The sequence below is a fragment of the Camelus ferus genome, chromosome 22 (genome assembly GCF_009834535.1).
Source record: "Camelus ferus isolate YT-003-E chromosome 22, BCGSAC_Cfer_1.0, whole genome shotgun sequence".
NCBI classification, from domain to species: domain Eukaryota; kingdom Metazoa; phylum Chordata; class Mammalia; order Artiodactyla; family Camelidae; genus Camelus; species Camelus ferus.
In genome coordinates this window covers 10,924,865-10,949,789 of record NC_045717.1, presented here as the reverse complement: position 1 = coordinate 10,949,789, position 24,925 = coordinate 10,924,865, and the positions used below count along the sequence as shown (strand labels likewise).

At 39.0% G+C, this 24,925-nt stretch overlaps 1 long non-coding RNA gene across 1 annotated transcript in view; it reads left to right on the top strand.

Annotated features, from left to right (window-relative positions):
• LOC116659001 overlaps window positions 1-24,925 on the top strand; it is a 1,275,737-nt gene that overhangs the window by 1,033,739 nt on the left and 217,073 nt on the right. Inside the window, exon 8 of the long non-coding RNA XR_004314259.1 lies at window positions 21,791-21,865. This is a non-coding gene — a long non-coding RNA (uncharacterized LOC116659001). The remainder of the gene's footprint in view (window positions 1-21,790; window positions 21,866-24,925) is intronic.

The window sequence follows — 24,925 nt, the reverse complement described above, 5'->3', positions numbered from 1 at the left end:
TCTACTTGGCTTGCCATGGTCGTCTTCTCCCTGTGTCTTCACATGATCTTCCTTCTCTGCATGTCTATGTGCAGATTTCCTCTTCTTCCAAGAATACTGGGTCATTGGATTAGGACCTACCCTAACGACTTCATTTTAATTTAATTGTCTCTTTAAAACCCTATCTACAGATTTAGTTCCATTCTGAGGTACTGTGTTGGGACTTCACCGTATGAATTTTTGCAGGAACACAATTTACTCATAACAAGCACATCAGAAGAGTACCAAATGGTCTAATATACATATAACTACAATCTTAGTAGGAGTGGAGACAGCTAGTGGTGCTGAAAAATATCGAAAGAGATTACAGGGGACAATTTTCCACAGTTGATGAAAGACATCAACATGAAAACCCAAGTTCACAGCATCCCCAAGTTAGATAAACACCCCCATACACATTGTAGTCAAACTATTGAAAACCAAATATAAAAAGAAAATCTTGAAAGCATCCATAAGGTGAGGAGAGATGCATTGCATAAAGGGGAACATTTATAAGAGCATGAAATGCTGGCTAAATTCTCATCATAGCGGAAGACCGGGGACAATGAAGCAGTATCTTTTAAGGGGCAAGATGTGTATGCAGAGGATGGCGAGTGTCAACTGGGCATCCCATATTCAGCAAAATTATCTTTCAGAAAGGAAGGTGAAATCAAATATTTTTAGACATCAAAAGATGAGGCAGTTTGTCTTTACAAACCTGTACTATGAGAAATACTAAAATAAATTATTCAGGCTGAAGTGAAACAATAGCACTTGGAGCCCCAGATCTGCAGAAATGAATGAAGATCATCAGAAATAGTAAGTATGTGGGTAGGTCTAGAAGATGACTATTAAAAGCAAAAATGATAGCAGTACTTTGTGGGGCTTATAACACACATAGAAACAAGCAAAAAAAAAAAAAAGAAGGAGGGAGTTTTCTAACATTAAGGTGGTTAATGTCTTAAACACCTAACCATCATATTTTGTATGAGGACATTTTTATTCCAAACTCTGAAGTGCTACTGAGCACATATCAAGAGGGAATTTCTTCTTCCACAATAATAAGACAAAAAAAGGTATTCATCTTTCACTTCTTTATTGTATTTCCTTTTTTTGAAATGTCTCTTTCTTTTTAAGCTCTCTAATATATAACCATATATATTATATATTAGAGTATTATGTATATTATATATTATGTATATGTGGTGAGTTTACATGTATATGTATTTTATGAGTTGACACCAACCAATACTGTACCAAATTCTCTGGTCAGTAGGAATTTGGAAAAAAAAAAAGAAATAAACTATGGAAGCTATCTCAACGCCAGCTAGAGAGCAGAATTTGAGCACACACAATTCGCTATGGAAATCTTCAGTAGGAAGCGCTAAATTTCTTTGGATCAATTATCTCTCTCCAAGCCACAGGCTTTGCCTCGCCGTGGCACAACAGAGGCCCCATCCTCCTTCCTCTTACACTGGGCACTGATTATCAAACATCCTCTGTTGTGCTGCTTGAACTACCATCCAATTCCCCTGCAGTCAATCTCAAGCAAAACTGAAAGGCTATGTTAAAAGAGCACCAGCCTTCAAAGATGCATGTGGAAAATATTCATTTTCGCACTCTGTGATTGAAGTCAGAGATGTCTTACTGCCAGAATTCTCAAATGTCACTCCTTCTAGGAGAGCGTCGAGGCCGCTGGAAGTGTATGAAACTTTCCTTTTAAAAGAACTCCAAGTGAATACTTAGTGGCAACAGAAGGTGCTGGGTTGAGAAATGAAAGCAACAGGGTCCTGTGGAAAAAAACACAGAACACTAGCACCTCAGCTGGCTGGGTGCTGATAATGGTGATATCACTGTATAATGCAGCATCAATTTCCTGATCTTCATTTCAAAATTGGAGGTTAAAATGATGACCTGGCTCAGGGGTCAAATGCTGAAAGACTTGATGGGTTAAGCGCTATGAATTAGAGATGATGACTGGCGCTGGTACCCAGGAGACTTGGCTGTCTCCTTTCTTTTATGATCCTTCTCTGTGCCCACAGGTATTTTACATCTCTGAGCTTCCATTCCCTTGTCACAAAATGAGGCGTTGGAATTGAAGGACTGAGATTCTTTTCAAGGCTGAAATTTTATGAGTGAATGTCCTGAATTTTCTACATTGAGCGTTACTGTTACATGGGGGGTTTTGTGTCAGGCAAGAAATGGCTTGTAGTCAAACTTAACCTTGAAAATTCCATGTTGGAGACTAATTTGACATCTATCATTTTTATATAATTTCAGCACAGCTTCCACATTAGATGTTTTTGGGGAAAGTCTATGGCTTGTGTTTAAGATCTTTATGTGAAAAATACTAGTCCTTATATATGTAGTCCAGAACTGTCAGTTTTTTCATTGTCTACTGTGCAGCTTTGGACGACACAAAGGAGATTCAGGTGTTTATTTAAATTAAAATTCAGTACACTAAAAACAAATTCATAAACCTGGTTCTTAATCTATTCGATTCAGTGTACGAAAGTTACTATTCTATTTATAAGTATAACAAATTTTAGCAATTACCTTTAAGGATGCTTTTGATTACTGTTGGAACCCATTTACAAGTTAAGTTAGTTAAACAACTTCAAACTTTTAAAGTGCATGTGTAAATTTAATATACTTGATTTCCTTTTAATTACTTCAGTTGTTTGATGAGTCTTAACAAGAAGCTAAATAACACAAGTATTTTATAAATAAAACTTATAATGATTTTTAAGTTCCCTGGTATGTTCCAACTCTGCATATAAGAACAGTAGGATTTCAGCCTAAAACATGTTTAAATTAATTGCTCAATTTCAAATTCTACATTGGAATTGCAAGACTGTCCAGTTACTTTATAAGGTAAAAATCTTGTATATATTGTAAGTACATGAAAAAATCAAATAGACATAGTTTCCTTAATACAAAAATATTAACGTTATAGTTTTAGTCTCTTAAGTACTTCTTCTATATTTCATTGTAAATATTACCCAGGTTTAAAAATATTACCCACTAAAAAGATAATTATGTCACCTTAGGCAGTTTAGGGGACGTCTTCATAGCCAGTTGAAATCAAATAATGAAAAAGATATTAAGTAATGGAGATACCTAAGGTAATTTCTAAGACGTCCAGGGTAATTTCCTTTGACCTCAATTGCCAGACTGAGTCCATTCCTACATTCACTATAGCTTCAACTTTACAACTTAGAAAAGAAGATGGTCAGAGACTCGTCTCCCTTCAGTTTGAGACATATTACTACCTAATTAACCTAATCATCTCATAGAAATCTGCTATTCCACTCAGATGACCATACTACCTGATTGAATTTGCACCTTTATGCCTCTTAAGATTTTGAAATATGTTCCTTTATGGCTCCAAAAATACATTTGGAATGATGGAATGTTGCACAGAAATATTCTTCCTGTCTGGGGGGACTACATAACTTTTAAAGCTATTACAAAAACTTCCGACTGATTCTGTGGTTGCACATCTTTATAATCTTACCGAAGACAGGGAAGGCATTCTCACCATGAAAGTCTTATAGAAACTAAGACTGACCAAAGAAACATCCAATTCTTATCATACTTTCTCTGGGTACTGGGATACAGATTCATTGAAGAGAATGAGAACAAAATTACCTGCTTTATTTATTCATTTTTATTTTCTCTTTTTTGTCTCCTCCTCCCTTATTCACATAAAGTTGAATTTTCATTAAAAAAAAAAAAAAAGCACCGTGACGCAATCCCTCTGTATTAGAGACAGTGCTGTAGTTCCCAAATGTTGCTCTAGGGATGATGTAGGCTTTTAGTAAAAGACATTTCCCTGGGATATTTCCCTAGAGATTCAGCTTTATGAGATCTCAGTTCTACCAGAGATTCTGTACACTTTTAAACAATATTTAAGAGCAATTAAGAAATAAATTTAGTATCTCTAGCCTATTGGGCCAGCAGCCAGGAATTCTTAATACTCATGTTTGCCAAGTATCTAGATATATGACCTTGAGCAACTCACTCGGTCTCTCCAGGTATAACGTCTTCATATTACACATGAGGAAACTGAGCAGAAGGTCCCATGATGGTCCGAGCCTGTTACCTTCTCCCAGTGTCTGAGCAACAAGATGATTGTAAGCAGGTATATCAGGAGTATATTTCAAGCAGAGGGAAATTAAAAGCAAGGGATTAAATGCAAAGGTATAGAATGAGCAGCAAGAGTAAAGGACTAAGTCAAAAGGTTTAAAGGGAGCAAAGAGGTGAGGAAGGTTGTTAAAGCAGAGCTAGGAAGCTGCAGGGCCAAAGATAACACACTCCCTCCAGGAGTCAGAGAGTCAAAGTTAGGGGCTCTAGAAGTTACTCTAGATGTCTGTTCCAACGGGAATTCAAGAACTGGGTAAACGATAGCAGGGTGGTCTCTGGCCTCCCTATGCTAACTGCAAGATGGAAACGTGCCAGATTCCATTGATCGTCTCACCTCCCATCTTACCAACGACCACAGCATTCGGGTCCCCAGGGACAGCATCAACCTAGAGCCTGTATCTGGTAACTCGCCAAAGATCTCGGTTTCATTTTCTTGGGTGCACAGGTATCTGGCCAGACACAGCCCACTTTATGGAAGGTCTAGGGGAATATTTTCAGTAAATACAGCAGGGTCACTTGGAGTGTGTGTTTGAAGGGGGAGGTCCTTCTGCAAAAACCCAGACTCCCTTCATTCAAAGGGTTACAGATCTGCTGACCTGTTCAGGTGTAGGAATTGGTTAAGAGGCCATTATCTGTATCATAGTGACCCAAGTCAAGTCTCTGTATACCAGACCTAGGTGTTTGACTGATTATACATAACAATCAATACAACAATCGGTTAACCATCTAATCTAGAGTCAGCAAATACTTTTTCTATAATGGGCTAGATAGTAATTATCTTAGGCATTGCAGGCCATATGCTTGCTGTTGCCACTGTGGTGTGAAAGCAGCCTTAGAAATATGTACATATATGTAAATGGGCAAGACAGATTTCCAGTAAAACTGTTTACAAAATGGCTAACATGCTGGATTTGGTCCACGGTCCATAGTTTTTCAACCTCTAATCTAATTCCTTTCAAAGGACCTTTGACTTATTAGCCACTACCAAAAATCCCTTCTTAAAAAAAAAAATATATATATATATAGTCTAACAGCCACTCCAACCCTGGTATCCCTTTGACCCCTGCACTCTCCTTGCTATTTGACCTCTCCTACCTAATTATTCTCAAATCAGAAAGCTCCTTCAATGACATCACTTCTCATAATAATCAACTGAAGAGGACAGACAATTAAATGCTTTTCAAGGATCACTGTAGTCCTGGCATACAGACTTTCTCAGTGCTGTGGTGGATGTGAAGAATTGTCTGGACTCTGTCAGGGGACATGAAAGGCAGTGGGTGAGGCAGTCAGTAGCATTTGATAAATATACGGCAGCATTCCTAAATCACTGGATTCCTCCTAAACATTATTTTAGGGAAGGCCTGTCATCACAACCTTATTAAATATCTATCACTATTGACTCAGTGTTTCAATCAACCAGCCAAGCAAACCGTTACAGCCACGTCCACCTGATCAGTCTAACACACATGAATCCATTGTTGTGTCCTGTCCTTGGCTTGACAATCTCAGAATCCTTTCCTGTACATATTACCCCGGTTCTGCCAATATAAATTAGCTGAGGTTTACAATTCCTTCAGTGTATAAGCTATCTTCTTCTAGGCCGTGCTTTACTCTCGTAATCCTGAACCTATTGGGATATGACTTGGGGTTTGAGCATGGAGGCCATGATCAGGGTGTAGGTGGATCCTGAAAATAACTGGCACCATCTTGCAAAGTGACTGCCTCACTTGAGCTTATCATAGGTTCCTAGAGCAGGGGAAGGCTTGCTTTCCTCCTCCTTGGGAAATAAGAACTGCCTCCTCAGAAAAGGAGGCTCAGAGGGACGTGGAATTTCAGAGTCAGATTAATCTGAATCCACTGACAGCTCCTCATTACAATTTTCAGAGTTCACCTCCTTGTTAACCAATGTCCTGACATGTATGTAAGACACAGGCTGAAGCTGTGAATTCAAGCTGTGTTCTTATTCTACAACTTACAGGATCAAATTCTGGGTCTGATTTTCACTTCTCTGACTTTATAAGAGACTCTGTTAGGGCCATCACAGAACCTCTCTGTCCCTATTTTGAGCCGGGCATTTAAAGCCAGGAGATGGTCATTTCCTTTCTTTAAGCTCTGCAATATAGTCAGAAGCTACCTAACTGCCCCTCAGTCCTATAATCATGTCCACCAAGAAGTAGTCACCTGGAATTTTCAAGGTCAGCATTTATAGGCACATCATCCCAGGTGGTGACAGGAGACAATTCCAGTTACTGCATTATGACTGCATGGCGTGAACTACTAGTTTCCCATTTTCTACTGACAGTAAAATCATGACTCTATTTAGCCCCAATCAGATGACATAACCAATTCTAGATTTTTTTTCATCTGTTTGTTTGTGAGAACATTCCTGGTATAATGCTGCATCGATTAGCATCCAGTCAGGAGAACAGAAGTGATTTTAGACATTTCAGGAAGAGAGAGGTTTAACACAAAGGATCGGAGATGCTGAGGAGCTAAAAAAGCAACAGAGTGAAAAAAAGGAGGGCTGGGGGGCAAAGGGGGAGGTCATTACTGCTCAGAATTCAAGGAGTTGCTCCACATCTGACTGCAGTTGCTGCTGAGGTGCTGGAGTTGCTGCTGATGGTGCTTTTGGAGTCCTACCATTGTTGCTAAGAGAGCCCACACTGCATGATGCTGCAGAACCTGTCACCTGTTGCTGCCTGTGGTCACGCTCCTTGGCTCTCTGCTTCCGCTCGTCTGCCAGAGGCACTGAAATAAGCAGCGAAAAAGAAAGAAGTAAACAAAACCTTCTCTTCTCTCTCTCTCTCTTTTTTTTTTTTTTCCTCTAACCTTCTAATCTTCAACTGGTATCTCCCATTGGCAAAACCTAGCAAGAAACCAGTTGGCAAGGGTATCTGAAAACAGAGTTTTTGGGCTTCCAGCCCCAGGGATCGAAAGGATAGTGTGAAAAGGTTAAGTGTGAAGCCAAAGGACAACAGACAATGCCTAGAATTACAAAGAATCTGCAGGAGTTGTACGGCTTATCTCTGGCTGCCTAAGATGCTGGAACAGCCTGTTCTATTGCACATGCATAACTATGGGCTCAGTTGTCTCAACATTTTTGCCTTTCACATAATATTACTAGTGATTTCTGTTTTATATTTGGGAGCTAAACTTTTTGGTATTTCGTCTTTGTGGTAACTGAAGCAATGAATTCATTATACATACTCTAGTTGGCTCTGTGGAATTCATTTTCTTATTGTAACCAATCACTACAAATCTTCAAATGACAGAGTCTTTCACCATTTCAATCCCCTGAGTCATTTATTAGGGCTGCAAATGAATAAATTGCTTGGGGCCCAATTCTGCTGGTGATATGTGAGAGCATTAAACTAGTGAATATAAATCCCTCACATATTGACTTTAAAAAAAAAAAAAAAGCAAAGAAAAGAAAAAAGAAAGAAATAGATCCTGTGTTCCTTTAGCTCTTTGCACTGTTCATCAAAGCTAATTAAAATGCAGTGGATTAAAAAAAAAAGTAGCACCCAGTTGGTCTTTTGTCATGAAGAGTTTATAGCTGCCTATTCAAAAGACATCCATGCGTATGACCCAAAAATACAATTTTGCACCACACTGCTATTTTAACTTGACTCTGAATTCATCACTTACCTACTGTGTGTGATGAAATTTCTATTTTTGAGAGGATTTTCCAAACTGCAGAGCATATTCTATGACCGCAGAAACCTGTAATTTGTGGAGGCAAAAATGTACAAAAGGAAGTAATTATACAAAGAAAATTTCAAAATAGGTGATATTTTATTACCAGCTGTAGGAAACTTAATGTGTTACCATCCTTCAACTCCTGCTCCTCCATAAACTCTACTTCTATAGGGATGACTTCTTGAGGCCTTAAGATATTATTGAGCAAAAAGAAACCCATGTAGCGCCTAGAATCTTAGGACTTTTTACTGAATATATGTTGTGCTTCCCCTGACCCTACTCAAGAAGTAAACTTTTCCCCCAATTTATGTAAGCTTGACTCTTTCTCCAAAATTGTTATATAGTCTCTGAAACTCACTTTCAACTCAGTGTTCTTGCAACGACCCAACAACCCACTGTATTCGATTGCTAGGGCTGCCATGACAAAATGCCATAAAGGGGGATTGCTCAAAATAGTGGAAATTTATTCTTTCCCATTTTTGGAAGCTGAATGTTTGAAATCAGTGTGTCTGCAGGGATCTGTTCTCTTTGAAGTTTCCAGCAGAGAGTCCTTCTCTGCCTTTTCTAGTTTCTGGTCTTTGCTGGCCATCCTTGCTATTTCCTGGCTTACTGATGCATCGCCAATCATGTGGACCATCTTCTCCCAAGTGTCTTTACTTTGCATTCTCCCCTTGTGCGAGAATGTCCAGATTTCCGTCTCTGTGTCCAAATTTCCCCTTGGTATAGGGTGCTAGTCCTATTGGATTAGGCCCACCCTAATGAGCTCATTTTAACTTGATCACCACTGTAAAGAACATCTGTGGCCAAATAAGGCCACATTTTGAGGTAATGGAGGTTAGGGCTTCAACATATTATTTTGGGAGGGATACAGCCCAACACATAATATCCATCTTCCAAAGTAAATATTCAGAGCCATAATTTTCTCATGGTCTTTGGCGTATTTGATTTACTGTACCACCAGTTAGGCTGAAAACATTCTAGATTCCTCTAGGTGCTACTTTTTTTTGGCATTTGCTATGTCACTGAAACTCAAGGCATCCTTGCCCCTGAACCAGGTTGCATTAAAAATATTAAATTACATAAAGCATACCTAACAAGTAAGAGAGGAAAATATAACACAATTATATGTACTTTACATGTATCTTAATCATAAAATAGTCCATAAAAACTCTAAAAGCCAAATGGCTTGAATGTTTTTTGAGATACTGTCATCATAAAATGATGCACATGAAAAACTAGAGCTGTTACAGAGAAGGCATCTGATCATGGAGGACTGTGGCAGGAACATAAAGAGGAGAATCCAGGCAGATTTTATAATTTTCTTTCTATAAGCTGGATGCTCCAAAAGGTTACCCAAATTCTGATCATTCCCTCTGTAAGTACCCTTATCCACCAAGTGAGTGGTATTGATATTAAACAGAGGGAAAGTCAAAAGATAAGGGAGTGATTCCTGTTTCCCATCTAGTCTACCTGTTCCAGCTGCGTCAGTTACTAGCATCCAACTGCAACTTACAGAAGTGTCTTTGAGAAGTAGCACCACCAGCTTCTAGTTTACAGTCCTCTCCATGGAACAGTGACAAGTAGGAAAGGTGAAGTAAAACAAGTCTATAGATATGAATGAAATCAGTTCAGTGAAAAAATAAAAAACTGGATTTGTTATCAGAGCAATTTTATTTCTTAATCCTCATGCTCTCTGTACATCTGCTTCTTCATGAGTTTACTTCTTCCCCTGCTCTCTGAAAACTTAAGCAGGCATCATAACTTTTCTGCTCATTCTGGGTTAATAAATACATAAATTTATACATGAAAAACTTTGGGGTACTTCAGGGTCACTAAATTGCAAATGCAGAGTTTTTATTCGGAAATAAGAATGTGTATCCTACAATAACAAAATCACTACACCTGATTAAAGTTCAATCTTCTCTCTCCTCCTCTAGGTTGTGTCTTTTTTGGCTGGAAAATGCCTTTAGTAAGGGGTGTTGGCAGAGAGGAGAGGGGGAAGGAGAGAAGATAACAGACAAGAAGATTCTCACTTTCTTGATAAATTTGGGAGGTGGTTTCACATTCCCTGGTTCTGGCAGGAACTTAAAAGCGTCTTTTTCTCTTATGAGGTGCCTTTGTGAACTTTTCATAGAAACCCTCCTCTCCCCCACCACTGTCCTCTGTCTCCACCCTATCTCTTGATCCTGACAACGTCCTCTTATCCACTCTGTCTTTTATAGATTCTTCTTACAGCTTCCATCAACTAAGCAACACTTTCCTCTCTAGATGGTCCCCTGGACAAGACGTAAAAACATGCCTGAGGATTCTCTCTCACACATGTGAATCATCTGTAGGACAAACCACACAGCTTTCACAGACTGAGAAGGCTGTACCACGCCATTACCTCTTCCTGATGCATCATTTGGCAGCAGCCATCCCATTTCCCGACTTTTAAATTTCTCAGGTGCGAGTCCGACCCCAGCCCTCACAGAGCCTAAGCAAAGAGGGTGCATATCAGGTTTCCTGACATTATCTCCTTGAAGTAGCTCCCAATCAAGCTTGAAGTGAGAGTCATTGCACCCAGTCCCTCTCGTTGTTATAAACGGACTCACAACAAACAATAACTCAAGTCACAAAAGCTCTCTTTTCCAGGCACTGTTAGATCCTTTACACAGATAAGGGTGTTTAGGCTGGCCTCATAGATTCACACCAATTTGCTTAGAAAAATATGCATCTTTATTTAGCATCTCATTTGGGAATTTGCAATTGATTTTCTTCACTTTGTGGCTGAAACTTCCATCTTAATATCCTGTTGTAGATTCTGTGCTCTAGAGACTATCCCTAGATAGATGGGGGAAGGAGCACACAACATCAGTCGCCAAGCAGTTCTGGAGCGCGTAGTCTCCGTATTTCCATTTTATTTACCGTCTTGACTGAGAACTTAAAAAGTCCTCCCAGGCTCTCCTCTGTCCCGCCCACAAGGGGAAGGTCTCAAGAGCGCATGTCTCTCCTCTGTCCCGCCCACAAGGGGAAGGTCTCAAGAGCGCATGTCTCTCCTCTGTCCCGCCCACAAGGGGAAGGTCTCAAGAGCGCATGTCTCTCCTCTGTCCCGCCCACAAGGGGAAGGTCTCAAGAGCGCATGTCTTTCCCAGCAGGCCGCCAGGGCAAAGGCGAGGATGGGGCTGTGGGTCTCCATCCCGGACAACGCCCAGCCAGCCCCCCAAAAGTGGGTCATATCTCATGCCTTTGTCTCTGGCTGACGCTCCAAGACAAGCAAACGAATCTCCCAGAGTCGGGGAGCCCTTGGGTTGGGCCGCTTCTGGGCTGGGCCCTGACGCAGGTGGGTCTGTGCTCGTGAGCTCTTTACTGGGACGGTCTCGTGGATGCGAGTCCTGTTGGTTTTCAAAGCTAGGTGTTTGAGGGGCTCGTCTTTGAGGTGAAAGTTTTAAAAGTCACAGGAGCTCCCTGTGGGGTTCAACCCCTTCGCACCTCAGGGAGAAGTGCCAGGTTTTGACCGTGAGTTACTGCCAGGGCTGGGGTTTACGGCGAGGCTGGGTCCCAGCCTCTGCTACCAGGTTCCACCTGGGCTTTCTCTCCTCCTCCCACGTGTAGGAGTCATTCAGCTGTTTTTTTAAGGTTTCCTTCAGAGGACGTTGTTCTGTATGTAGCTGTAGCTTCACTGTGTTAATGGGAGGCGGTGAGTTTTGGATGCTTTGACATTGCCATCTCGAACCAGAACTTACTGCAATTTATTTGAATGTGGACATGCGCCTTCTATCAGCAGCAGAGACAGGGAGGTTCTCTTGTTTCTTAGTTGAAACTTCTACCACTCTGTTCTTGGCTGAGTCTATTCTTGTGACCACGAGAATTTAATTTCTTTACAGGTTTCCTCTTCACACAATTCCTGTGTCTTAATACGCCTTTGACCTGAAAGGCAGTGGGTATCAGGAGAGGGCGGTGAGCGTGATTGTTCCCAGGTGTACGCAATAAAGGGGAGTTTTTTTCTGTATGGAATTTAAAGCCAGTTTTAAGACCAAATAAAAGTCAATTTGTTTTTATTATTGCCATGTGCCAACAATTCTAAACAATGCTGTTACAAATTGAATTGTAACCCCCTCCAAAAAAGATATTTTAAAGTCCTAATCTTGAGTACCTCAGAATGCGACCTTAATTGGACCTCGGATTGTTAACAGATGTGGTTAATCATGTGAAAATGAGGCCGTCCCGGAGGGGCATGGGCCCCCATCTGATATGACGGAGTCCTTACAAGAGGACAGCCATGTGAAGACATGAGGACACAGGGAGAGTGACGCCCTGTGAATGTGTAGCCGGAGATTGGGGTGATGCATTAACCTGGTTGGGAAACACCAAAGGTGGTGTTGCTTCACCAGAAGCTGGGAGAGAGTCATGGAACTGACTTTCCCTTCAGAGGACTCAGAAGGAACCAAGCCTGACAGCCCTTGATTTCAGGCTTCTGGCCTCCAGAACTGTGAAAAAATAAATTACTGTTGTTTAATCCACCCAATTTATGGTACTTCGTTACGGGAGCCCCAGGAAGCTCACACAAATGCTGATGAGAAAGCACTCCTCCTTCTGTCTTTTAAAATCACTAAGTTAGTTACTAAGGTAACAAAAATAAAATAATATTAGTAAATATTTGCACATTCTTCAGCCAAATACATTTCATTCCTAAACTTATTTCTCTACTGCAATGTAATAGATTTCCTTTCTGATTGAATATTCACCTTGGATTTGGACGGGAAGTTTAAAGGTAGTAGGAGGAACTTGACAAGCAGGGAACAGTGAGTAGACACGTGGAAAGCCATGTCTGCCATGTGTTGGCAATGCTTAAAAGGAGTAGGTGTGCCGACGATACCTGTTAGTCATGATGTAAATGCCAGAGTCATACACATCCTGCCATTTGTATTATGATGTCCTGCCCTCATCAACCACAACCATAATAAAAATATCTGAAGTGTCTTGTTACCTGGTTTTTTCTCTGCCTTAGCATCTACTTCTGTACTCTGTACCTCCCCAACCCAGTTCTCTACGTCACAAAATCCTGGATAAATCCATTTTCTGCCTTAAATGACCACCTTTACGTCTAAGAGTCTATGAACAGCCAGTCTCCAGCAACAGTGAAGGATGCCAGCGTGACCCTCCTCCTCCCTTTTAGATTTCTTGTCCAAATCCAAGGTGAAATTTCAATCAGAAGGAATATTTATTATACTGCAGTAGAGAACTGTGTTTGGAAATGAAATGTATTTGGCCAAAGAATTTGCAAACATTTACTAATACTATTTTATTTCTGTTACCTTAGTAACTAACTTAATGACTTTAAGAGACAGAGGGACGAGTATTTTCTCTTCAGCATTTGTGTTAGCTTCCTTGTGCTCCTGTAACAAGGGTGCCAGAAATTGGGTGGATGAAAATGACAAGAATTTATTTTTTGTTGTTGTTGGTTTTTTTTAGGTAATCTCCTTTATCCCAGTGGCCTGTTTTAACCAGCAAATACTCTGCCCCATACTTTACCCCCACATTCAAAATACCTAGGATGGCTATTGTGCATTCCCGGCCTGTCAGCTCTGGCCGAGTTACAGACTTCTCAATTATGCTCTAATCGAATAGCTGCCCAATGCAGGCCACGTAATGACTTCCTGATTATCTGCCTTTAAATGATGAATGAAATGAATATGTAACATTCTGTTCAAATATAGCATACTTAGCATGCCAAATGAAAACTGATTTTGTGTTCCTCTCTCTGAAAAACGTATATTTTATTGTAATTCAGTTCAGTAGCTGTTCTGCGGCTTGTTTTCTAGTCATCAAGATAAACATTGAATGAGCTATCTAGGAGAACATTAGTCTTCAGTTTTGCTTTCCAACAGATGCTAAAGGTGTTAAACATTGTTTAGATTATTTGGGTTCCTCTCTTTACATCATCTTTTTGGGAAGAAAATGTGGAAGGTCGTATTTTTACGAACAGCTCTTGTTGGCGATGCTCCAGTACACATTGGCAACAAAACAAATCTGTTACGATGAATGTGTTGCAAAGACAACAACATTAAGATACGAATACATTATTTATTGGTAAGGGTACTTTTTATAAAGCAGCAATTTACAATATTAGCACCAAAAAAAGAGAACATGAATTGAAGCCAGATTGTATGCCTGGCCTAGCATAAGAGTAGTTTACAGGACTGCAGTCATCATTTCATGATCTTGTAAATGATTTGTCATTGGTAAAAAATTTTAAATGTGCTCCTTCGTAAGAGTTTACAAGTACAACGGGAAAACTTTGCACATAAGTGGTAGATTAGATTATCTTATAAATAGATCTTCAGTATACTAATTTCCAAAAACCAACTCAAGAAACCACATGGGGGAACTCACTGAAGGAATAAAAACTTTTAAGAAACAAACTTTCCCACTCACTATAAAGAGAGAGAGGACACTCAGGCAAGTAAGGAGAGAGAGAACTATGGAAAGAAGAAATGAAGGGAGGAGGGTGGGAGGAATTTTGTTACTGTTATGTCTAATATACAGTTAATATTTCACAATTGAATTGGTGCTTACATGGCACTCTTAGAAAAGATTTTGCATCATCTGGGTCAGCTCTGAATAAAATGCCATCAGAGATAAAGAAGAGAACCTCCTGTGACAGCCTTTGGAAATTTTCTCTTAGTTTTATTTGTATAAGGGAATTTTTTACATTAAAATGGAAGAAGTACCTTTTACATGTGACGTTTATTTCAAAACGTTTAAATAATTGATTTAGAGCTCTCAGATTATATTCTTCTTGTTCCCCCTCCTCCTTGTTCTCCTTTTTCATGTTTTTTTGCTCTTTAAATTTTATTTCTATATATCCTCTTATTTCCATTTGTAAAAAGTGAATTGGAAGACCCATGGATAAATCCAGCCTACAAATGCTTTTGGTCCACTAAAATTTTATAAAAACTTTTTACCTCTTTTTAGCATTTCCAACTGGATATAGTTCATAAAAATATGTGGCTATCCCGTTTCTCACTAAAACTCAGATCTAGGAATACCAGGCCTATAGAAGTTGCTTCTTTAGATGAGCCATGCATCGTCTAATTTGCCAAATCCAGCCCATTTTTCCCTTTTGCATTGCAAAACTGGCACCCATGGATTTTTGAGTCTGCAACTTGTAAGACTCATTTCAAAATCCAGTGTTGGTCCAGTGGCATCCGATAAAAGATGTGCCCAGCCCAATGACGCACAGGGCCGTTCGCTAAGTTCCATAAGGCAATATTAGAGCTTCTGCTTACAATTATTTTTAGATTAAAATGAAAAAGAAATTGTGTTTTGCTAAGATTTAATACACCTAATGACATGGTACGCGCAGTCATTGCATCACTTGGTAATGTGTCTTATGTGGCTCATGGGCTATTTTGAGAATAGTAAGTTTTCCCCGTTGTGGAGGAGTTGACAGTGCACTATCATTTTTTGGGTCACTTTCAACATGATATGATGGTAAAGTTTAATTAAAAGTAAAAATTATATGATAAACTCTCAGAGTCGACAGCTGACATTAAAAGATACCTGTAAAGAAATAGAAATAATAAATAACATTGATAGTCTGAAACAAGTGAACATGACAGAGTTGCCTGCATTCCTAATATAGTCTTCATCAGCCACATTATGAGCAAAACCCATTATGATCTGTTAAGGCCTGATAAGTTATCCACTAAAAATGATTTTTTTTCAAGGTAAAGGTGACATTTCAACATTGAACATGAAAATTCCTGTTTTTGAACCGTGAAGAAAATATTTTTAAAAAGATGCTTAGAAATACTTCCATTGTTCCATTCTGAAAGCTGTAAGGGTGTCAGCTAAAAGAAGAGAAATGTCTAAGATTTATCTCTCTTACACACTCACACACTTACACACCTAGATACAGAATCATTGAACCTGTTTTAAAATCTTCAAAATATAAAGCTGATTTTTAAATCAGTTTAAAAAATTTAAATCAGTTTAAAAAAATTTAAATGCAGTCTTCCCTGAGAATTTACAAGCACAACAGTCAAACTTTTCACATAAATGGTAGATTGGATTTAAAAGTTTTTATTATTGAAAAATGATCCAGTGTTTTCTTATATTTGGATCCATAAATATATTTTTGAGATATCTTTTTCCTTGCTATGACAGTCATGAAACCTAAAATTAGCATTCACATAAATCTTTTTTTAATTCTTATTTTTTATTGAAGTGTAGTCGAATTACAATGTTAGTTTCAGGTGTATGATAAAGTGATTCAGTTATACATTTACATACATACATTTATTTATTTTCAGGTTCTTTTCCATTATCGAATATAGTTCCCTGTGCTATACAGTAGGTCCTTGTTGATTATTTTATATATAGTAACGTATATAACCAGAAAGTATAAGTGTTGTATCATAGTTTTAAAACATAATCTTCAAAACTAATGAACTATATTTACTTGGGTTTTCCCTTTAAAAAGTTACTGCATTTCGTCGGTTATAAGGTATGTATTTTAAAATCTCTAAAATTAGAGGTGTACCTTAGGATTGATGGGTAACATATGATAGTTAAATTGGCAGTATTCTTCCTTCCTTAGTGGCGCATGAAATAATAGTGTATCTAACATTTAATGGGAGATAGCACTAATAATGTTAATGGTAATACCCTTAATGAGAAAAAAATCAATTTTGTACAATTAATTTATCAATAAATACAATTTATTAAATATTTCAGTTTTATATTTTTCTAAAAGCATACTTTGTTTCATTATCTTATAGCTTTTATAATGTATAAATACATATAGTTCATAAATATGTATTTTCATAATGAATGCATATCACAAAAAAGACTTATACGTGGGGCATATAATTGAAAAATTTGGATCCATGGCTCTAGCCAGTATACCACATTGTTCAATACTTTCTCTCTTTTGAAAATCTGGTCAATGAAGATAGCAGCAAAGAAAGGAAAGAGCACAGTGTGTGAAGAGGATCTATGTCCCTTTTATGGACTGGGTCTGCTTTTGTGGAAGAGAGCTTCAAAGATAACAGTAGTGTTCTGTTTCTTAAGCCAGTTGTAGCCATGTGGGTTTTCATTTTAGTTATTATTCAACCCACATATGTACATTATGTAGCCTTTTGATGTGCAATGTATTAAAATTTACATTTATTAATATATAGTTATTTAATATATAATGTAGTGGATATTTTATTGACATTTGCCATACCATTTAGTATATAGTTTGTATATTGTTTATAAAGTTTTGCCTATTGCTTAATAGTGCCAAGCACTGTTCTTTGAAACTAAGACGTTAGGGGTGGAAGATCCAGAATTCTCTTGTTGTTGAGAGACAACAAAAAAATAAGCAAGATACTTTTATAATTGATCAAGGCTAAGGGGGGAAGATAAGAATCAGGGTAATATAATAGAGTTGATTGATTTCAAGCTGCATTAAATATTAGTTAGGGTGATTGTAGAAGACCAAAGGTTGCAGAGATTTCTAAAGTGAGATTGACTGGTTCTCTAAGATACATCCCCAATCTGTCTACTCGTATTCCTCTCCCAAGCAACTTAATCTGTGTCTTCAAGGTCAACAGCAGCTTCCTCCCTGGCAGCCTTGCTACCAATGCGTCTATATGCATGATCTGTCCTCCTCCACCCAGAGCCTTTGAGTCAGGAGATTTCAGGCTTCCTGGGACTTTATCCCCTCATTGTTTTCAGATTCATAACCATCTGCCTTCTCAGATGTGGTTAGTGAGGTTCAGGTATAACATGTTGTATTAAACCAAAGGAAGCCTGTCCCATACACGTTCTCATTACATAGAACAAGAAAGGACAGCACCTTCCCCCAAGGATCCAGGACCAGCAGTTGTGAGAATCCCTCTCTTCAAAGCCAAATCTCCCCGACCTATTAAAAATCTGTTAAGTCCTTTAGTCTACACTCCACCTTTAGAATTTTCTAACACAATAAAACCTACATACTGGGAACAAGAATGGAGTCATTTTATATTTGTTCTGGCATTTTGGCTTTAGTTATGTTATTTGCTTTTTTTTAAACGATTGCTAATGAAAGATATATATACATAATTTTTTTTTAATCAACTAGTTTCCTTTGACATCCTGCTTCCTGATGTGAGCCAGTACAGTAAACGGTGGTGGGTTTTCTCCAGTGTATTTTTGGAAAGAGAGGGCAAGCCAGATTGCTCAGCCATAGTATTTCCTATTTCAAGCTATGTTTTGTTTGTTTGCTTGTTTGTTTTAAAGTCCTCAGTGCTCCTGGCCCCTGTGTGTAGGTAATAGACCTTGTGGCTCGAAGCTTTTCTCTTGAGTTGACAAATCATCACCCTTTGTTTAACAAAGCTAAATGGAAGGGGGAAAAAAAGAAGGCAAAACATTTCCTAGAGATATTTAGCTGTACACTTATAGCTGAAACCTGAAACTCCTAGGTTGTAAAAGTATTAATTGCAGGCTAGGATATCTGTGTTGTCCAGCTAGTAACGGTGTTTGGGGAACTCTGTTTCTCTTAGTCAACTCCCAACCTCCTAAGAGATTCGTTGGTGCCGACAAAGAAGGTTGTCTAGCCCAAGACTATCCCAGTGTCCATCCTAACTCCTCATTCCGTTTTCTAATCTTGTCCCCAGAATCTGGATTTGCTCCAGCAGGAGCAGAAGCCTTGGCTCTGTCCGTGTGAGAGCTCCTATCCACACTGAAGCTTCTCAGCATTTCATTTGTATTGTTATGAAAATCCACAGACTCCAAATTCCCCCCTCCTCACCCTTTGTCTCTATGACTCTGATGATGGTCTGTTTTCATAAGTATCAAAGAATTCACTGGGGTTTCCAAAGCTCCAATTCTAGTGAAGCCTTTTGGGGGAAGTTGGTGACAGTACATATGGACACCTTTTTTATTTGCTGCTTTTTTTCCACATTCATGGAAGAATATCTGGAAGAAGATAAACTAATAAATTTAGATGGTCCACATGAGAAATTTTAAAAACTTTTGATTATATTAAAATAGCATTCGGTAAATAGGCTTTTAATTTACTATAATCATAGCTACACTTTCTTGAGCTTCCACATGATGCCTCTCTAAGAGCTTTATATATACACACACACATATAAATATACATATGTATAAATACATACATATACATCTATACGTATATACAAATGCATATATATATATAACAAAAAAACTTAATGTATTATCATTATACTATATGTGTATGTGTCTGTATGATGTAATGCATTATGTTATAAGAATTTCCTTTTCAGTAAAATGGGAACAAGCCTGTCTCCCAGGGCTTTGTCACAAACTGAGGTGACGCTTGTTCCAGGTGCTGGGTACACGGGGAGTACTGCAGTAAGACCGCTATTGCTTTGATGTTGGTTTACTGTTGTTTCTATCATTCTTACTTGATAGATGAGGAACCTATTTCACAGACATTAACTTCCTTCAGAAAGTTCTCCTAACACGACAAGGTTCAGATTTGAACCAAGGAGTGAAGTCCTGGTTTCTGTGACCATTTTCTTTCCGCCTCCCGCCTAAGCATGCGGAGTGTTTCACTTTTCCTTTCGTTTCAGTGAGTCATGTGCCTTCTCAAGTTCTTTGCCTTATGCACGCTATGTTTCTTTCCTTTTTACGTTTTCCCTGGTGCACCTGACTTCTTCGGTCCAGCGCACGTCCTGGGGGGAAATGAGATTAGGAAATGACCTGCAAAGCTTTCCCTTGTCACATTTCACCTCGTTTCTTACCTCTTCTGCCCACTGTAGATGTCTGCACTGATTTTCTCTATTATATACATCAAAAAGTATGTTGTCTTAAGTTGCAGTTGTGGAGAACATACTGTCTTACAATTCTATCAGATACATGAAACATTGTTTATTGTTGTTTCCATGTTTTTCAATAAAACTTTAAAATTAAATACTTTGATTACAAGTGCCAGGGGGCTTAGAACCAGGACTGGAGTGAGGTAAATGAGTTATCTAGGGTGCAAAATTTAAGGAGACCCTTCCTATGAGCGTGATGCAAGCATTGAATCTCAGCAACTCTGAAGGAAGCCCCCTTGAATATTTGTACCGTTAGTAGCTTCACCTAAGCCCAGGGTGTAGGAGTATCTAGGTATTTTGTTGTGGAATCAGTTTCCCTATATCATTCCTGGATGGAGAAGGAGGGCACTTTGTTATCTTGGCTTTCTCATAATAATGGGCTTAATTTACAGCCCTCTTGGAATTTGCTGTGGCATGATAACAAGTTTAAAACCAGACCACGTGCTACTAAAGGCCAGGTGTTCAAAGTATAATAAACACCTCCCTAAAGATTAGAAAATGAATATTTAACTAGATGACTACCTTTGATTTCCTTCATTCATTTTTTATTATTTCAGTGAAAACCTTCTTGATAGAAATCACATTGTGACAGGATTTTAATATCTTCTGGTAAATGAAACCTGTCATTCTAATGGGCTTGTTTCTTCACAGTACCTTTTGGTAAACTCTGGTGGCCAGTGTTGTTAAGACTAAAGGGATTTCGTGCACATGGAACATCAAGAATACAGAATTTGTCCTGAGATTTTGATAATTATGATGAAACTAGTTGCATTAATTAGGTCCTGTTTGCAAAGAGTCTGATGATTTTATTTTTTAAATAATAAAAAACAATTAACCTCATCCATGGGCTCTTTGAGTGTTTAATTATTGTTGTTTCCCTTTCAAAGGCAAAGAAAACTATCATGCCCGTCAAAACAGTTTTATGCAGAGATGTTTAGGTTCCTTCTTGAAAAACTGGGCCCAAGAAGTGAAGCTGTCTAGGGCGACATTCATTAAAAGTTAGTGGTTAGTGCCGTTCCCTTGGAAATAGGGGTCAAAATAGCTGCCTTTCCAACTCCACTGTCTTTATCTCAGGATTATGATTCCAGAAATTCTAAGGTAGTGAGAAACATTTCAGAGCTGTAATGTCAGATTTTGCTAGGTATTTCCCAATGATCACAATTGACAATTTTCATCTGATTGCCCATGAGAAATCAGAGCGAAGTCCCAAAGGAATGCAAAAACCCGATAAAATCATCAGGTTTCTCTCCACTGAATGCTGTCCTGTCACCTTCATTCTCGTGCTTCTGCTTGGAGAGGACCCAAGTGTCATTTTGTCCTTGCTGCTGCTTTTAATTTGTGCTGCTAACAGTAAGGGAGATTTCGCGTGTGTTACTGTTGTTTGTTGTAAGTTGTCTAAGATCCCGCTGGAAGATCGAACCCAATATAAAGGCTTACCTGTGGAATGTCAAAGTAAGGTGTCCTGTTTTGCAGCTTTCATAATACTTGTTTCATTGCCTTCCTTTGCACTGAATTAAGTGTACGCTGAAGACAAGTAATGACTTTCTGATTATCTTTCTATAAATGATGAAATGAAATGTGTACAGTCACCCAAAAGAGAGACAAATAAATAGCTTGTGTGACCTTGGGAGGAGGGTCTTTAAAAAGGGGGTTTAAAATAAATGGTTTTAGTTTGCTTTTTTTTTTTTAACATTTTTTCTTTGCTTTCCATATCATGTTTCTTAACGGTTCTAGTGACAGGCATTGCCTTTCAGAATCTGCTCAAATCCGCATGGAAGCAGCAACTGAGACTGAAGAAAAACTGGCTCTATCGGGTTAATCTAGGATTTCCAAACTGAGTTGAGATCAAAAAAGAAGCCCAAGATTTCCCAGTGAGTGGGGGTCCTGGTTTGAGTCATACAAAGCTCTTCCCTCACCCAGCCCAGCCTGACGCCTCTGAAATGCAGACAGCTGTCACTTCGGAGATAAACCCCTAATCCACCTGTGTCCTTGGCCTTCTCTGTGTTCCGTGGGCAGGTCTTTTTGGTGTGGATATTTCCTATCACTTATTCTCCACGCTACCTTTGTGTCCTAAGCTGATAGCTTTAACCGATGCATTTCTTGTCTTCCAGGTTCGACGAAGACGTTCAGACGGCTCTGCTCCGCGCTGTGCTTTGAGAGCAGCCCCTGTTGAAGCTCCTCTCCAGGTAATCCCCAGGAACGACAGCACACATGTGTCATAAACCAGAACCGTTGCGACTGTGTTCACCCACTCAAAGCGTCTGTGAATGCTTGTTCCTAGTCAGCAGTAACCTCATTTGGTATTTTTCTTGTTCTTAGGACCCTTTCTTGCTCTTGCTGCTCATGTACATGGGGTGGGGTGGGGTAGCGGGGAAGGCATGTGTTTATCAGAAAAAAAAAAAAAAAAAAGGAGCTGCTCTTCCCTCGTCCCAGGCTTAGTTATGCAGAACCCCCTTTACCCTCTCAATTTACCACTTACTGTAATTCTCCTACTCCCTGTTTCACCTCTAAGCCAGGAGCTTCTTGCTGGTAAAGATGGTGCCTTAATCATTTTTTTAACCCCCAGCGTCAGACATGGTGCTTAAAGTTGTTGAAATGCTTGAATGAACTGATGATAACAGAAAACTTTGAACAATTATATTGCTGTCTATATATAAAATCATAAAGTCCACCCTCTAGGACTCCATTGAGTTTCGATTTTGCATGGTTGTATTTTTCACTAGTGTGATCTTGCTTTCCAAGCAAGCTACCATCTTGACTTGGCTATTCTGATAAATGAGCGCATGACCATGTGTCCTTTCCGTTGGTTGTATACACATTGTACCTTCGCCCTGGAGAGAGAGGAGCCACGTTGGAGGGAGACTGGGCGTGTTCTGATGAGGCTGACTGTCTCAGAGCTGGTGGTGGTTCTCACCCTGAGAGCTCTTCCCGTCACCCACCCCATGTGTTTCAGTCTAAGCGCTAGCCAGTTGGTGAATGAGATTTTGGAAAAGTTCCAAGCTATGGTTAATTATGTGCTTTTTCGAAGTTCTGCTGTCTTTGCTCTCTTCACGGATGCCTTTTCTCTGTTTAGTAAATGGTTCGTTTTGCTTTTTTTGCACGTCTACCCTTATTTACAGTTTTCTTTCATAAAATAGATGCGTAATATAGTATCAAGACAAATTGCATGCTGCATTAGATTTGCTCGAAGGTTTTAAAAAGGCAGTGAGATAACATATGTAACAGCACTCTGAAAACTATAAAGAATCCTACATTCTTTATGAAGGAATCTATCATTTATTATTACTCATTTTGCTTCTTAAGAAACACACGGGAATGTCTGACTCTTGAACCTGTGGCATGAATCAACTCTGCATTTTTTTTTTGTGGCGTTTTCATGGGCTCTTTTTGTCTTTTTATGCTGTGTACAAGAGGGCTGGTCTGTCTGTATGTATATATGTGTGCTTTCTAGAGATTTCAAGGGTTTTTTTTTTTCCCCCTTTTCAATTCATTTCTTTCACTTCGGTTTTGCTTGTTCATGACTACAGAGAATAAACTTTATGATAAAGCTGATACTTCAACTCTAAAAATGACATGTCTGTGGGATCTGGGGAGGGGGCTCAGGAAAAAGAACAAGTAGAGGAAAAAATTAAATAGTTCCCAAAGAGCATTTTACTTACTGAAATATAATCCCAACGGAAATTGCCATAATGTAAAAGGCTTGGAAAAGGAACTCTTGGTGTTAGATACATGTAAGCCACGGTCAGAGGAGCAAAGAAATCGAAGAGTTGTGGATCATATAAATTGCTGTGTTTGGAGACACTTCATGGGTGAATTCTGAAATTGAGCCCTCTGTTGGATAGACACTTTGGCAGCCTCAGTATGATTGATCCATTGAAGACAAAGAGGAAAATGCTGTGATGGGTATGCTAAGAGTTTGCTTCCTGGGGGAAGTAGGCAGCCTCGTGCTTCCTAACTTTTCGTTGCAATTGCGAAGCCCACCTAGGAAGACAGAGGTTTGAATTATTAAAGAAACTGCGTTTCCTAGTCTTGAAGCAGAATTCTTAATATTCTGCAAGTTTTACATCGTCTTGTTTAGAAATGCACATTTTTCAGTCCTATTTGGAGACAGAAAGAAAGATAATTAGCCCAGGAATGAGGATAGTCAGCCATGACACTAAAACTCAGTTGAATGTATTAAGGTATAACTTAAGAATTGGTGATTTGTACTTTGAACAGCTGGCCTGCTCTTTGACATTATGTCAGTCCTAAGATAACCTGTGGAAGAAACTTAGTTGTGGTTAATATTTTAAATCTTTTTGTCTAGATAAGCTGGTATAATGATAATTAAATTTTCATACTCACACGTGAAACTTTTTCTTTTCTCAAAATACCCTATTTTTATATTATGACATGAATTAAATCTTTTTTTAAACATAAGAATAAAGCATGTGATACAGCGTGGAGGAGTAAGTGTTCCACTTTATTCTTTCCTGGATGACACTCTCGCTGATGGCCAAGGGGGAGTGCTTTAGAACAACACAGATTGGAGATAAGTGGTGTCTTCGCCATTTTTCTAGCTGTGAAATCTTGGCAAGCTATTTAGCATCTTCAAGTTACAAGTTTCCCAACCTGTAAAGGGGGAATTACAATACAGCCCATCTTTTGAGCTTGTTATCCTGATGAAATCAGGAAATAGACAGTATATGGAGTAGTGTCAGGAACACAATAGATACCTTAAAAAGTTTGGTTATTCCTGTTTTTTATATATATATATATATATATATATATCCTCCCCCCCCCCCAATAACCAGCAACTCTGTAGAGGATACCATGCAAAAAGGTAGTAATTTGGCTCAAATGCTGTCGGCTTTTGCCAAAGTTGGTAAGATACATCCAAAGTAGAACCTTTTATTTGTGTGATGATAAATCTGTGAGTATATTTTGACCCCAATTTTCTCTGGATTGGCAGTGAGGCCTAGCAGTACATAAATTCCAAGAGGAGTACAAGTGTGACAAGGGTCTTCCTTCTTCTTTGACTGAAGTGCTCAGTAGTGCCTGCTAATGAGAGAAGCTGAGGTCAGAAGCCAAAAGAGGACACTCTCAGGGTAAGAAATGGGAAGGGTCAAAAAGCCAAGGTCAAAAATCAGGGATCCAGGTCAGATCGTGACAGTGGACTACCCAGGGTCGAGAATCGGGGGGCCACAAGCAGAAGGCACATTTGCTCACATAGAAGAGAAATGAGCACAAATTGTCACAGTTGGGAA